Below are 13707 nucleotides of genomic sequence, written 5' to 3'. Positions count from 1 at the left end.
ATTTCAGAGGGGGGTAATTAGAATGAACATGGGGACAGGGTGTTTGTACATGTTTGAAGTAGTGAGGGTTCACAGCTGCATGTTTTAAATGGTGAATGTAAATGAATGAATAGCTGACTGATGATATTATACAGAAGTCCAGAGAGATACGGGTGGGTTGGGAGGTGGAGGGTTGTGCTGGAAGGAGTGCAGGGACTGTTTTGATGGTGGGTTGGGTATTATATTCGGGTTTGAGAGACAATATTGGAGTGGGCAAATGCAGGGTTAAAAATGGCGCGTGGAATTTGGCGGCCACAAAAATGGCAGCGATAAAATAATGCGGAGATGGAATAATCGCCTGTTGATAATCGCAGGGAGGAAAAGAGTGGGGGCCTGGATAGCTGCGGGAGGGAAAACAAAAGAGTCTAGATTTGGAAAGAGTATTCTGTGGCCTATATTGCTTGTATTGGATAAGGTATAATAAAGAACATGCTTGAACAAAAAGTTGAAATCTCTTTTTTGAATTGTAAATCAGGGGAGAGCACGAACGCAGTCCCCCACTACCACAAATTTTGCAGTCGAGTATCCCGCATTTGGGGACATCGCAGGCGTCAGCACACCCGAAGTGCAATGGGCTAGCCTCATCCTGGGAGAACCTTTTTTTTGCAAAAATATACTTTATTCATAAAATATCTTCAACAACATTTCAAACCATTTCAAAATCACCATCACAAAAATACAATCAGGTTTAACTTTTACAACATGAATCACAAGGTGTATCAGTACAAACAATGAATATTACAATCATTTACAGACATTCATTTTGAGCTGTACAGCCCAAAGGGCTCTACACAGTTCCCAGTCCCTCGATGCATTGTGGGCAGAAAGGTCTTAGGCAGCGACCCTTCCCCATTGCGCCTTTGCGGCAGCTGCCCCAAGCTTTAGTGTGTCCCTCAGCACGTAGTCCTGGACCTTGGAATGTGCCAGTCTGCAACACTCGGTCAGGGACAACTCTTTGCGCTGGAAGACCAACAAGTTTCGGGCAGACCAAAGAGCGTCTTTCACTGAGTTGATGATCCTCCAGCTGCAGTTGATGTTTGTCTCGGTGTGTGTCCCTGGGAACAGCCCATAGAGCACAGAGTCCTCTGTCACAGAACTGCTCGGGATGAACCTCGACAGAAAGCACTGTATCTCTCTCCAGGCCTTCTTTACAAAGACACAATCTACAAGGAGGTGAACAACGGTCTCTTCCCCACCACAGCCACCTCAAGGGCAACATGCTGAGGGGGTGAGACTCCTGGCGTATTGGAAGGATCTGATGGGGAGGGCCTTTCTCACCAGCAACTAAGCTACATCTTGGTGCTTGTTGGAAAGTTCTGGCGATGAGGCATTCTGCCAAATGACTTTGACAGTCTGCTCGGGGAACCATCCCACAGGATCCACCCTCTTCTTTTCCCTCAGGGTCTCTAAGACGTTACTGCCTGATGGACTTGTGGTCAAAGGTGTTTCTCTGCATAAATTTTTCCACGAGGGACAGATGGTACAGCACGGTCCAACTACTTGGAGCGTTCCGCAGCAGTGTGGCCAGACCCATCCTTCGCAACACTGGGGACAGGTAGAACCTCAGCACGTAGTGACACTTGGTGTTTGCGTACTGAGGGTCTACGCACCGCTTGATGCAGCTGCACACAAAGGTGGCCATCAGTGTGAGGGCGATGTTGGGCACGTTTTTTCCCCCTTTATCTAGAGGCTTGTACATCGTGTCCCTGAGGACATGATCCATTTTCGATCTCCAGACAAAGCGGAAGAAGGCTCGGGTGATCGCCACCACACAGGAGTGTGGAATGGGCCTTACCTGCGCCACGTACAGCAACAGTGAGAGTGCCTCACACCTGATGACCAGGTTCTTACCCGCAATGGAGACGAAGCGTCGCTCCCACATGCCCAGTTTCCTTTTCACCATAGATACTCGCTCCTTCCAGTTTCTAACGCGTGCCCTGGTCCCTCCGAACCATATCCCCAGCACCTTCAGGCCGTCAGCCCTGACAGTGAAGGGGACAAAGGATCGGTCAGCCCAGTTCCCAAAGAACATGGCCTCGCTCTTCCCACGATTTACCTTGGCTCCCGAGGCCAGTTCGAACTGGTCGCAGATGTGGATCAGTCTGTGCACCGACAGGGGATCCGAGCAGAAGACAGTGACATCGTCCATGTACAGGGAGGCTTTAGTCTGAGTGCCTCTACTGCCTGGGATCATCACTTCTCTTATGTCCGGATCCTTCCTGATGGACTCTGCAAAGGGTTCTATGCAACACATGAAAAGAAGAGGCGAGAGAGGGCAGACCTGCCTGACTCCAATAAAAACTTTAATCGGAAAGCTATCTGATTCCCACCCATTGATAGAGACTGCGCTACTGATATTAGTGTAAAGCAGTTGGATCCAATTGCGAATTCCCTCCCCAAACCATGTAGGTGTGCGATATTCTGTCAAAGGCATACTCCTGATCCAGGCTGATGAGGCAGGTATCCACATCCCTGTCCTGTACATAGGCAATCGTATCCCTGAGCAGCGCGAGGCTGTCAGAGATCTTCCTGCCCGGCACAGTGCAGGTCTGGTCAGGGTAGATCACCAATTCCAGAGCGATTTGACCCGATTGGTGATGTCCTTGGACAGAATCTTATAGTCCACATTCAACAGTGAAATGGGTCGCCAATTTCTAATTTCCTCCCTTTCCCCCTTGTGCTTGTAGATGAGGGTGATGATGCCTTTCCTCATGGATTCTGACATGCTGCTGGCCAGGAGCATACTCTCGTACACTTCTAGCAGGTCCAGGCCGATCCAGTCCCACAGAGCCGAATACAACTCCACCGGCAAGCCGTCGCTTCCGGAAGTTTTACTCTTCTCAAAGGACTCAAGGGCCTTAGTCAGTTCATCAGGAGTTAGCGCTTTGTCCAGACTCTCCCGTGTACTGTCGTCTAAGACCTCCGTGATAGAGGACAGGAAGGACTGGGAGGCCGTGCTGTCTGTGGGCTTCACATTTTACAATCCGGCATAAAAGGATTTGCTGATCCTCAAAATGTCGGACTGTGATGACTTAACTGAGCCATCTTCTTCCTTCAGGCTGCTGATCACAGAGCTCTCTCTGTGTACCTTTTGGAAGAAGAAACGTGAGCATGTCTCATTCTGCTCCACGGAGCGGACTCTGGAATGGAAGATGATCTTGGAGGCCTCCGAGGCAAAGAGCGAGGCTTGCTGGCTCTTCACCTCCTGGAGTTCCCCCTTGACATTGACCCCATCGACTGCAGCCGGAGCAGATCTGCATGTTTTTCTGGAGTCGGGACATTTCCCTCTGTTCCTTTATAGCTTTCTGGGTGCCTTTGAGGATGAAAAACCTCTTGATGTTTCCCTTGATCGCTTCCCACCAGTGTGTCAGGGACTCAAAGTGGGGTTTCACAGTTCTCCAACCTTTGTAACCCCTCTTGAGCTCCTCAAAGTTCTCTGGGGTCAGCAGTTTCACGTTTAGCTTCCGTGCCCCCCTGCCCACCCTCTGGTCCTTCTGTAAGTGACAGTCAGCCAGTAGGAGGCAGTGGTCAGAGAAGAACACCGGCTTGATGTCGGTGGATCTGACTGTGAATGCACGGGACACAAACAGGAAGTCTATCCTGGAACAGACGGACCCGTCTGGCCGCGACCAGGTGTATCGACGCTGCGCTCCGTCTGCAGGGTTGCTGAAGACGTCGTGCAGCTTGGCATCCTTAACTGTTTCCATCAGGGATCTGGACGTAGCGTCCAATCTGCTGTCAGCCCTGCCGGATCGTCCAGCCGCATTGATGATGCAGTTGAAGTCACCGCCCAGAATGACCGGCCTGGAGGTCACCAGCAGCAGTGGGAGCTGCTGATAAACCTCCAGCCGCTCAGCCCCTTGTGACGGGGCGTAGACTTTAATAAACCAGAGTGGAGCATTCTTGTACATTACGTCTGCTACGAGGAGGCGCCCGCCCACCACCTCCTTAACCTGGGAGACGGTGAAGCAGCCTCCCCGCAGCAGAATACCCAGGCCGGAGGAACGAGAGTCGTTTCCTCCTGACCAGATCGATGGCCCATGGGACCACCATCATAACCATTGCCTGTAGGAGCTGAGGTGCGGTATCGCACACTCCTGCAGAAACAACAGGTCAGCTTTGACATTGGCAAGGTAGTCCAAGGTCGCAACACATCGCGTAGTAGATTTAATGCTACACACATTTATGGATACAAACTTTACACCCATTTTAAAGTATTTAGTTGCTTACCAAACCTGTTGTCTCTGAGAGTTCCAGACCTTTGGTCTGCTCCTTCATGCCCGTGGTGTGCTCAAATTGCTTCACTTTGGATGGGCTGAGGAAAGCGTCCTGAACCTCCCCATTGGCGGTGTTCTGCTCGGGTGACATCTGGGGGTCCGTGCAGAGAGCGGGGTTTGAAATGTCCTCTGTTGGAGAAGCTTCTCCAATCCTCACCCCCTCTGGGGCGTTGCTGCTCCCGGCTTCCTGGAGCTGGGGTGCGCTGAGCGCCTCACTGTTCCCACGTTCCTGGGGCTGTGGTACACTGGCCTCTTCGGGTTGTGGGCAAAGTTGGGGTGCGCTGGTATACTTAAAAAAACTCTCACGCGCTGCCAGCCGACATCAAGCACTACCTCTCATAGCGCCACCATGTTCATAATATTGTTCCATTAAACAGGTCAGTTTTTCTCATGCCTTGTAGAACATACTTAACCATCCCTCTACTTGGAGAAAAGGTGCCCTATATTTATAATATTTGCCTATTGCCTTAAAAGGAAAGAAGCCACTTTCCTAGAAGGTTGACTGCAATTTTGGCATTCTCCAATTAGGGGCGCTGTTCCCTCAATATAAGACACTCGTTCAGTCTCAGCTGGAATATTGTGTACAGTTCTGGGCGCCACATTATAGGAAGGTTGTGATCGCATTGGAGAAAGCATAGAGGAGGCTTACAAGAATGGTTCCAGGAAAACACCTTGCGACACTTGAGTTATGAAGATAGTTTGGAGAGGTTGGGACTGTTCCTCTGGAGAGGAGAAGGTGAAGAGGAGATTTGATTGAGCTGTTCAAAATCATGAGGGGGCTCGATAGAGTAAATAGGGAGAAACTCATTGAGGGAACGAGAGGTCACAGATTTAAAGTGATTTGCAACAGAATTAAATGTGATGTGAGAAAAAACTTTTTCACACAGCGACTGGTTTGAGTCAGGAATGCACTGCCTGGAATTGTGGTGGAGGCAGGTTCAACTGAGGCATTCAAGAGGGCAATAGATGATTATTTATATAGAAACAATGTGCAGGGTTACAGGGAAAAGGCAGGAGAGTGGCACCAAGTTACAATGCTCAGAGAGCCGGTGCAGACACGATGGGCCGAATGGCCTCCTTCTGCACCATAACAATTCTGTGATTCTGTGAGATATCCAGAATGGGGAAGGTGCGGGTGGGGTGAGGGGTGTGGGAGGGTTCGGAGTGGGGGGGGGGCTCTGAGGAGTGTGAAGGCTTTGTAAGGTGGGTGAAGAAAAACAAACAAGGTGGGGGCAGGTAACAAGTTAGCTATTGAGTACGAAAGCTGGAAGGTTTTTAAAAAACTCTGGTTCGGCCCCAACTAGAGTATTGTGTCTAATTCTGACCACCACACTTTAGGAAGGATATGAGGATCTTTGAGAGGGTGTATTACCAGAATGGTTCCATGGATAGGTGAGGGGGGGGGGGGGTTTAGGTTGGGAAAGATGGGGTTTTATCCTTGCTGCAAAGGAGATTGAGGGGAGATTTGATTAAAAACGTATAAAACTACGACAGGCTTAGATAAGGTAAATGAGTCCAAATTGTTCCCAGTGGCCGATGATCCAAAGACTTGGGGACACAGGTTTAAGATTTTGGGCAGGAGATGTGGGGGTATTGTGAGTGAGAACTTTCTTTTTCAACACTGTGATTGGGAATGACCTGAAACTCAACGTGCACTCGAGGCTGGTGGAAATGTTAATCGATGATCTCAAAAGGAAATTGGATGAGCACTTGGAGGAAATAAAACCTGCGGGGATCGAGCGGGAGGGTGCGACTGACACGATCGCTCTGCCAAGAGTCAGCATGGACTCGATCGGCTGAATGGCCTCCTGGGCCCTAAAAGGCTCTCGCCGACATGAAATAGTATCGCCTTCCAGCAGAAGTGGATGAACTGACTGACTTGCTGGCTCCGTGAATGAATCCTCGGCTGAACTTTCTGATGGGAGCATAATGGACGATTTATCCTGCCACAGTTAGGGGTAGGGGCTGAGGGATGTTTAATTTTTGGTGCGGTTTTGGTGTCCAATATTAAACAAAAGTCACTTTTTTTCCTGTCTTGACACCATATTTTTAGACAGCTTAACGTTTGGAAACTAGGTTGTAGTAGAGGGGGAAGGAACTTCTGAAAGCAATAGGTGGGACAAGGCTTTTGAAAGGTGCAGAAAGGAGAGAAGTAGCACGTTGATTATGGTACTGGAATAATCATACAGGAGCCTGGACTAATGATCCAGAGACATGAGTTCAAATCCCACTCTGGCAGCTGGACAGATTTTAAATTGAGTTAATTAAAAAAAAATCTGGAGTCTTTAAAATAATATATCCAGCTTTGGTAATGGTGACCATTGAGCTACCAGATTGTTGTAAAAACACCACTGGTTCATTGACTTTTTTTTCTTTAGGGATGGAAATTGGCACATGGAAAATTTACAGCCATTCGGCCTGTTGTGTTTGTGTCTGGCCGGAAACAGCAATTCGGCCAAACCCACTTTCCGGCTCATCGTTCATAGCCCTGAAGTGTCTATCCAAGTGCGTTTTTTTTATATAAGGGATGAGTGTTTCTGCTTCTACCACCCTTTCATGCTATCCTTCACTGGTCTGGCCTGCGTGATGTACCTTTAAGGGAGCGTGCCTTAAATTGCTGTCCATCACTATCTACCACGAGACTAGATGTGATTTATAATTTCACTGCTGCCACCATGTTGTGTTCTACATGCTGCAAATGCCCCAGTCATACAAAAAGGGTTGGTAAAACAGTAATGAGGGTGCTTTATTTGAAGCTAAGGCTAGATGTATACATTGGGAACTAGGAGGCTATGGAGACCCATCTGACCTTTAGGACCGCTGCTGTATTCTGTCTACAGAGCACTTGGGATTATACATCACATCCTGTCTCCTGGTGGACAGTGATGGATAGCAGTTTAAAATCCATCCCCTTATAAGTACATCACAAAACATGGCCTACATGTGATTCCAGACACACAGCAATTTGGTTGACTTTTAATTGCCTTCTGTAATGGCCTGGCAAGACAGGCGATTAGGAATGGGCAACAAATGTTGGTGTTGCCAGTGACTCCCACATCCGCTAAATGCATCTTTGAGGAAAAATTGTCAATTGGAAAAGAGGGTAAGTGTTTTGCAGGTGGGAAAAGAGAGGGAGAGGAGGGACTGAATATACAGTTGAACGGGAGTTTTTTTTCAGGTTTCTGAATAAAGGGTTACAAAGCAAACTGATTTTAAAGCTGGGGTTATCCATGCAGTGGACCCCAAAGAGCACATCTGGCTCCTTGAGATAAGGTGTCTTGAGTTTTCTTTGTTGTGTTCCTACAATTCTGGGCACCACACATGTGGCAGGATGTGAAGACATTGGACTGAGAGCAGAGAAGATTCTCGCGAATGTTTGCAGGGATGAAGAAGTTCAGTTCTGAGAAATCGCTTGGACAACAGTGATTGGGAATTGCGTGGTGATGAGGTCCCAGTGTTGCCTCCCCACTGTCTGCACAGGTACCCGCTGCAGCTAACTACATAACTTGGTTTCATTAGCTCAACCTCAACCACACTGACCCCCGAACGTGGCATCCCTGTCTGCCACAGTGGGCCAGTTATGGGGGGATGGGAATTTTCCAGGCAGCTATACAGTTTCCCGGGAATAGCCAGTCCATGACCAGCTCGCCGACCCTATTTTTGAAAAGATTCCCAGAATGCCATAAATCCAGAACATGGGCTCAGGAATGGAAGTGGCTGGAAATCAGCTTTGAGATGGTTTGAGATGGCAGTCGGAGTGATGTTTGCCATTGAGGTTGGGGGAGCATTCAATAATGTTGAAAATGGAGCTGGGTGATATATTGCGGGAAGAGAGTGAGCTGAATTCTCTTCCAATTTTTCGCACCTGATTTTTCTTCTGGCTTGTGTGGACATAACATCACTGCGGAGCTGCTGGGCTGAATGACCTGTTTTTTTTTTGTAAAACCCTGGTTCAGCCTCAACTGGAGTATTGTGTCCAATTCTGGGCACTGCACAGGAGGGAGGACGTGAAGACATTGGAGTGGGAGCAGAGACGATTTACGAGAATGGTTCCAGGGATGAGGAACTTCAGTTAGGTGGATGGGTCGGAGAAGCTGGTGCTGATCTCTTTAAAATAAAAAGGAAGACCAAGAGGATATTTGATAGAGAAATTCAAAATCATGGGCCTGGATAGAGTTGTAGGCTTGGAGCTTTTGTCCCCATCTAGTGGCACGTGAGGCAGGTACAGCACATTCCTGTTTCCGTAGCTAGTTTTTCTTGGAACAAGTCACTAGTCTGTTGCTAGAGCCTGTATAGCTTGAGAGGCACCACTCTACATCAAGTGTGGCTGACCAGGAGGCACTCCTGCTCTGACTGCCTGCCACAGGCATATTGGAAGGATTTACAGGTTGATAGTCAACCGGCTTGGCCACGTTACAAACACACCTTTCATGCTCATCAGGTCCTGGAGTTGGACTTGAACCCGGAACATATGAACATACGAAATAGGAGCAGAAGGCGGCCATTTTTGAGCCCGCTCTGCCATTCAGTAAGATCATGGCTGATGTGCTTGTGTTTTGAATTGCACTTTCCCATCTAACCCCGATAAACTTCCATTGCCTAACAAGCATCTATCTACCTCCGGCTTAAAAATATTCAGTGACCCAGCCTCCACTGCCTTCTGAGGCTGAGAGTTCCAACGTCGCACAACCCTCAGAGAAAACATTTCTCCTCATCTCATCTCTCTCCTAAATGGGCGACACCTAAATTTAAAACAGTGTCCCCTGGTTCTGGACTCGCCCACAAGAGGAAGCGTCCTTTCCACATCCACCTTGTCAGGGCCGTTCAGGATCTTGTGTAAATCAATCAAATCATCCCTCACTCTTCTAAACCCCAGTGGAAACAAGTCCAGCCTGTCCTCATAAAACAACCCGCTCATTCTGGCTTAGAGGCAGGGATCCAACTCACTGCATCACAGCTCCTCCTCCTCCTCCTTCCTCCCTCCTCCTCCTCTTCCTCCTTCCTCCCTCCTCCTCCGCCTTCCTCCCTCCTCCTCTTCCTCCCTCCTCCTTCCTCCCTCCTCCTCCTCTTCCTCCTTCCTTCCTCCTCGTTCCTTCCTCCTTCCTCCTTCCTCCCTCCTCCCTCCTTCCTCCTTCCACCCTCCTCCTTCCACCCTCCCTCCTCCTTCCTCCCTCCTCCTTCCACCCTCCTCCTTCCACCCTCCCTCCTCCCTCCTCCTCCCTCCCTCCTTCCTCTGCATTCCTTCCTCCCTCCTCCCTCCTCCTCCCTCCTTCCTCCTTCCTCCCTCCTCCTTCCTCACTCCCTCTCTAGTTCTCTTTCTCCTCCTTCCTCCTCCTCCTCCTTCCTCCCTCCTCCTCCTCCCCCTCCTCTTTCCTCCTCCCTCCTTCCTTCCTCTCCCTCTTCGCTCCTCCTTCCCCCTTCCTCTCTCCTCCTTATCCTCCTTCCTCCTCCCTCATTCTTTCCCTCCTTCCCTCCCTCCCTCCCCTTAGTGAAGTAGATAGGGAGAAACTGTTCCCATTGATTGAAGGGTCAAAAACCAGAGGAGGCTGATTTAAGGTGACTGGCAAAGGAACCAAAAGTGACATGAGGAAAAACCTTCTTAGGCAGTGAGTGGTTCAGTTGTGCAAAGCACTGCCCGAGAGTGTGATGGAGGCATATTCAATCATTTCAAAAGAGTTTTGGATAATTATCCTAAGGAAAACGATTTACAGGAATGGGGTGGGGGAGTGGGGCTGGATTTGCTCTTACACAGAGCTGGCACAGACATGACGGGTCAAATGGCCTCAGTCTGCTGTAACCATTCTAAGGTTCTAACCTCATTCAATGAGCATTGCCAGCCGGGGTTTCCTTGTTTCACTCTCTGGGAGCTGGAGCTGGGGCACCACAGGCCCAAAATAGGGGGCTCACCTGCAGAGCTCAACACAACTTTGCAGAATCCACTTAGTGACTGGCTGAGCTGGGAGATCAGTTTGTACCTCCCCAGCAGCCTGTGCTGCAGAAAAGGAATCTGCTCCCACTGTGGGAATTCCTGTGATTCACACACTGACCGGAAACCTGGAGTGTGATAGGTCCATAACTCAGTTAGGGGAGGTTAAAAACAATCTCCCACTGTCCCAGAGGGGAAAGTATCTGACCCACTGTCCCACCCAGTCCCAGAGGGGAAATTATCTGACCCACTGCCCGATCCAGTCCCAGAAGGAGAAAGGACAGTGTCTGTCCCACTGACCCACCCAGTCCCAGAGGGGGAAAGGCCAGTGTCTGACCCACTGTCCCACCCAGTCCCAGAGGGGGAAAGGCCAGTGTCTGACCCACTGTCCCACCCAGTCCCAGAGGGGGAAAGGACAGTGTCTGACCCATTGACCCACCCAGTCCCAGAGGGGGAAAGGCCAGTGTCTGACCCACTGTCCCACCCAGTCCCAGAGGGGGAAAGGACAGTGTCTGACACACTGTCCCACCCAGTCCCAGAGGGGGAAAGGCCAGTGTCTGACCCACTGTCCCACCCAGTCCCAGAGGGGGAAAGGCCAGTGTCTGACCCACTGTCCCACCCAGTCCCAGAGGGGGAAAGGACAATGTCTGACTCACTGTCCCACACTTGGCTGTGCAGCATCAGGGGACCTTCCCTCACTGTTCAATTCTCTGATAAATGATGACCCTGGATCAGGAGTTCCTGCTTTAAACAGGCCGTTTGAGATCACAGATCGCCAGGGTGACTTCCTACAGTAGCTTGTCTGTACACGTCATAGGATGGGCCAGCTTCTTCCTCACCAGAACTCATTTGCGTGTGATGACTCTTACTTGTGGTGACGTTGCCAAGGCAAACATCTGGAGATTATGGGCTGTAACCCAGTGGGCTCTGGAGACTGCCCAACGGCAGCAAATCCATCAGCAACAATCAGACCAAGAGGACCCAACAGCCGTGGGGGTGGGGGTGGGGGGTTGGGGCCATTGGGGGTGGTGGGATGTGTGGGGTAGTTGGAGGGTGGGATATGTTGGGGGTGGGATGTGTTGGGGGGGGTGGGATGTGAGGGGGTGTGGGGGGTGGGATGTGGGGTGGTTGCAGGGTGGGATATGTTGGGGATGGGATGTGTTGGGGGGGTGGGATGTGAGGGGGTGTGGGGGGTGGAATGTGCGGGGGTGTGGGGGGGGTGGGATGTGGGGGTATGGGGGTAGGATGTGTGGGGGTGAGGGGGGGTGGAATGTGAGGGGGGGTGGGATGTGGGGGTGGGGGGTGGAATGTGTGGGGGTGTGGGGGGGGGGTGGGATGTGGGGTGGTTGGGGGAGGTGGGATGTGTTGGGGGGTGGGGTGTGGGGGTGTGGGAGTGGGATATGGGGGTGTGGGGGTGTGGGATGTGGGGGTGTGTGGCGTATGATGTGGGGTGCTTGGGGGATTGGGATGTGTTGGGGTGTGGGATGTGTTTGGGGGGGTGGGATGTGGGGTGGGATGGGATGTGTGGGAGGGGTGGGATATGGGGTGGCTGGGGGGTTGGATGTGTGGGGGGGTGGTTGGGGGGTGTGGGGTGTTGGGGGGGTGGATTTGGGGGAGGATGAATGGTTGAGGGGAGTTTGCCTTAAAACATGCTCATCGAATCCATCAACTTCTCCGAGTGGAGAAATCTTGGTTTATTTCTGATCTGTATGCTCTCAGCTGGAAAGGTAATATTTGTACCTGCTGACTATTTCCAATATTCCCCTTTTTCTCCCCCAATTTGCAGCAGCCTGTAGTCTCTTGTTAAGAGAATGCACTGCTCCAGTCTCACGGTAAACTCTCTGTGAATGGTTGAAAGTGGAGGCTGTCTCAGTGAATCGGCCAATTAACCGAGGGCTATCCGATTACTGGGATTCACCCAAAACAGGCTCGTCCGACCTGTGTGTGTGTGTGTGTGTGTGTTTGTGGGGGGGTGGGGGGGGAGGGGGAGGAGGGGGCACATTTCCATTTTTTTCTCACTCAAGTGACTAAGCAGCAGATTTCGGAAAGATACATGAATTCCACAAAAAGGTTGAGTATGAAGAAAGGAAACAGCTTGCTGAGCAATAATAAAGCCACATCAAAGCAGTAAATTGCTAATTAAAAAAAAAACAATAAAAATGGCCATTGGAGTGTAAGGGGGTGAGAGAGTGCGTGTCTGGCTCACTCACAGCCTCAAGATCTTTACTTGCTCACCCAGGAGAGAGGATGTGTTGGTGTGTGGGCATGAGGGTGACTGAGAGTCCTGATACTGGGGGTGAGCAAGACACACACACACACACACACACACACACACACACCCTCTCTCTCCCTCACACACACACACACACATACCCTCTCTCTCCCTCACACACACACACACACACACACACAGCCTCTCTCTCCCTCACACACACACACACACACACCCTCTCTCTCCCTCACACACACACACACACACCCTCTCTCTCCCACACACACACACACACACACACACCCTCTCTCTCCCTCACACACACACACACACTCTCTCGCTCACAAGCAACTCTGTCTCTCTCTCACTCTCTCTCCCTCACACACACCCTCTCTCTCCCTCACACATACTCTCTCTCTCCCTCACACACACCCTCTCTCTCCCTCACACACACACACATACACACTGGCTCTCTCTCACACACGCGCAGAACTGTCTCTCTCACACACTCTCTCATACACAGACACACAACACATCCTCTCTCTGTCTCGCACACAGGCACACAACACATCTTCTCTCTGTCTTGCACACAGGCACACACACCCTCTCACACACACACACTCACTCTCTCTCGTACACAGACACACACACATACTCTCTCTCTCACACACAGACACACACACGCAACCCCTCTCTCTCACACACAGACACACACACATACTCTCTCTCTCACACACAGACACACACACCACTCTCTCTCTCACACACAGACACACACACACACCCCTCTCTCTCACACACACAGACACACACACACCCCTCTCTCTCACACATACATATCTTCTCTCTCAAACACACACACACACACACACCTTGTCTCTCTCAAACACTCAGACAGACACACACCTTCTCTCACACACAGACACAGATACACACACCCTCTCTCTCTCACACGTACATATCTTCTCTCTCAAACACACACACACACACACATACACACATGCTCTCCAACACACACCCAGACGCACACCCTCTCTCTCAATCCCTCTCTCACTCAGGCACACACACCCTTTCTCACACACAGACACACATCCTCTCCTTCCTTCACACACACACACACACACACACACCCTGTTTCTCTCTCACACACACAGACACATACGCAGACACCCTCTCTCTCACTCATACACAGACACACACCTGCACCCTCTATCACATGCAGGCACACATACGCATCCTCTCGCTCTCACACA

General features: G+C 50.6%; 1 pseudogene; it reads right to left on the bottom strand.

The window, feature by feature from the left end:
- Positions 1-511: 511 nt before the first annotated feature.
- Positions 512-654, bottom strand: LOC121292065 (annotated as a pseudogene).
- Between the last annotated feature and the right edge of the window lie 13053 nt (positions 655-13707).

This window comes from Carcharodon carcharias, chromosome 19 (assembly GCF_017639515.1).
Source record: "Carcharodon carcharias isolate sCarCar2 chromosome 19, sCarCar2.pri, whole genome shotgun sequence".
In the NCBI taxonomy this organism is placed as follows: domain Eukaryota; kingdom Metazoa; phylum Chordata; class Chondrichthyes; order Lamniformes; family Lamnidae; genus Carcharodon; species Carcharodon carcharias.
The sequence above is the reverse complement of the archived record's forward strand: the minus strand, read 5'-3'. Positions and strand labels throughout refer to the sequence as shown.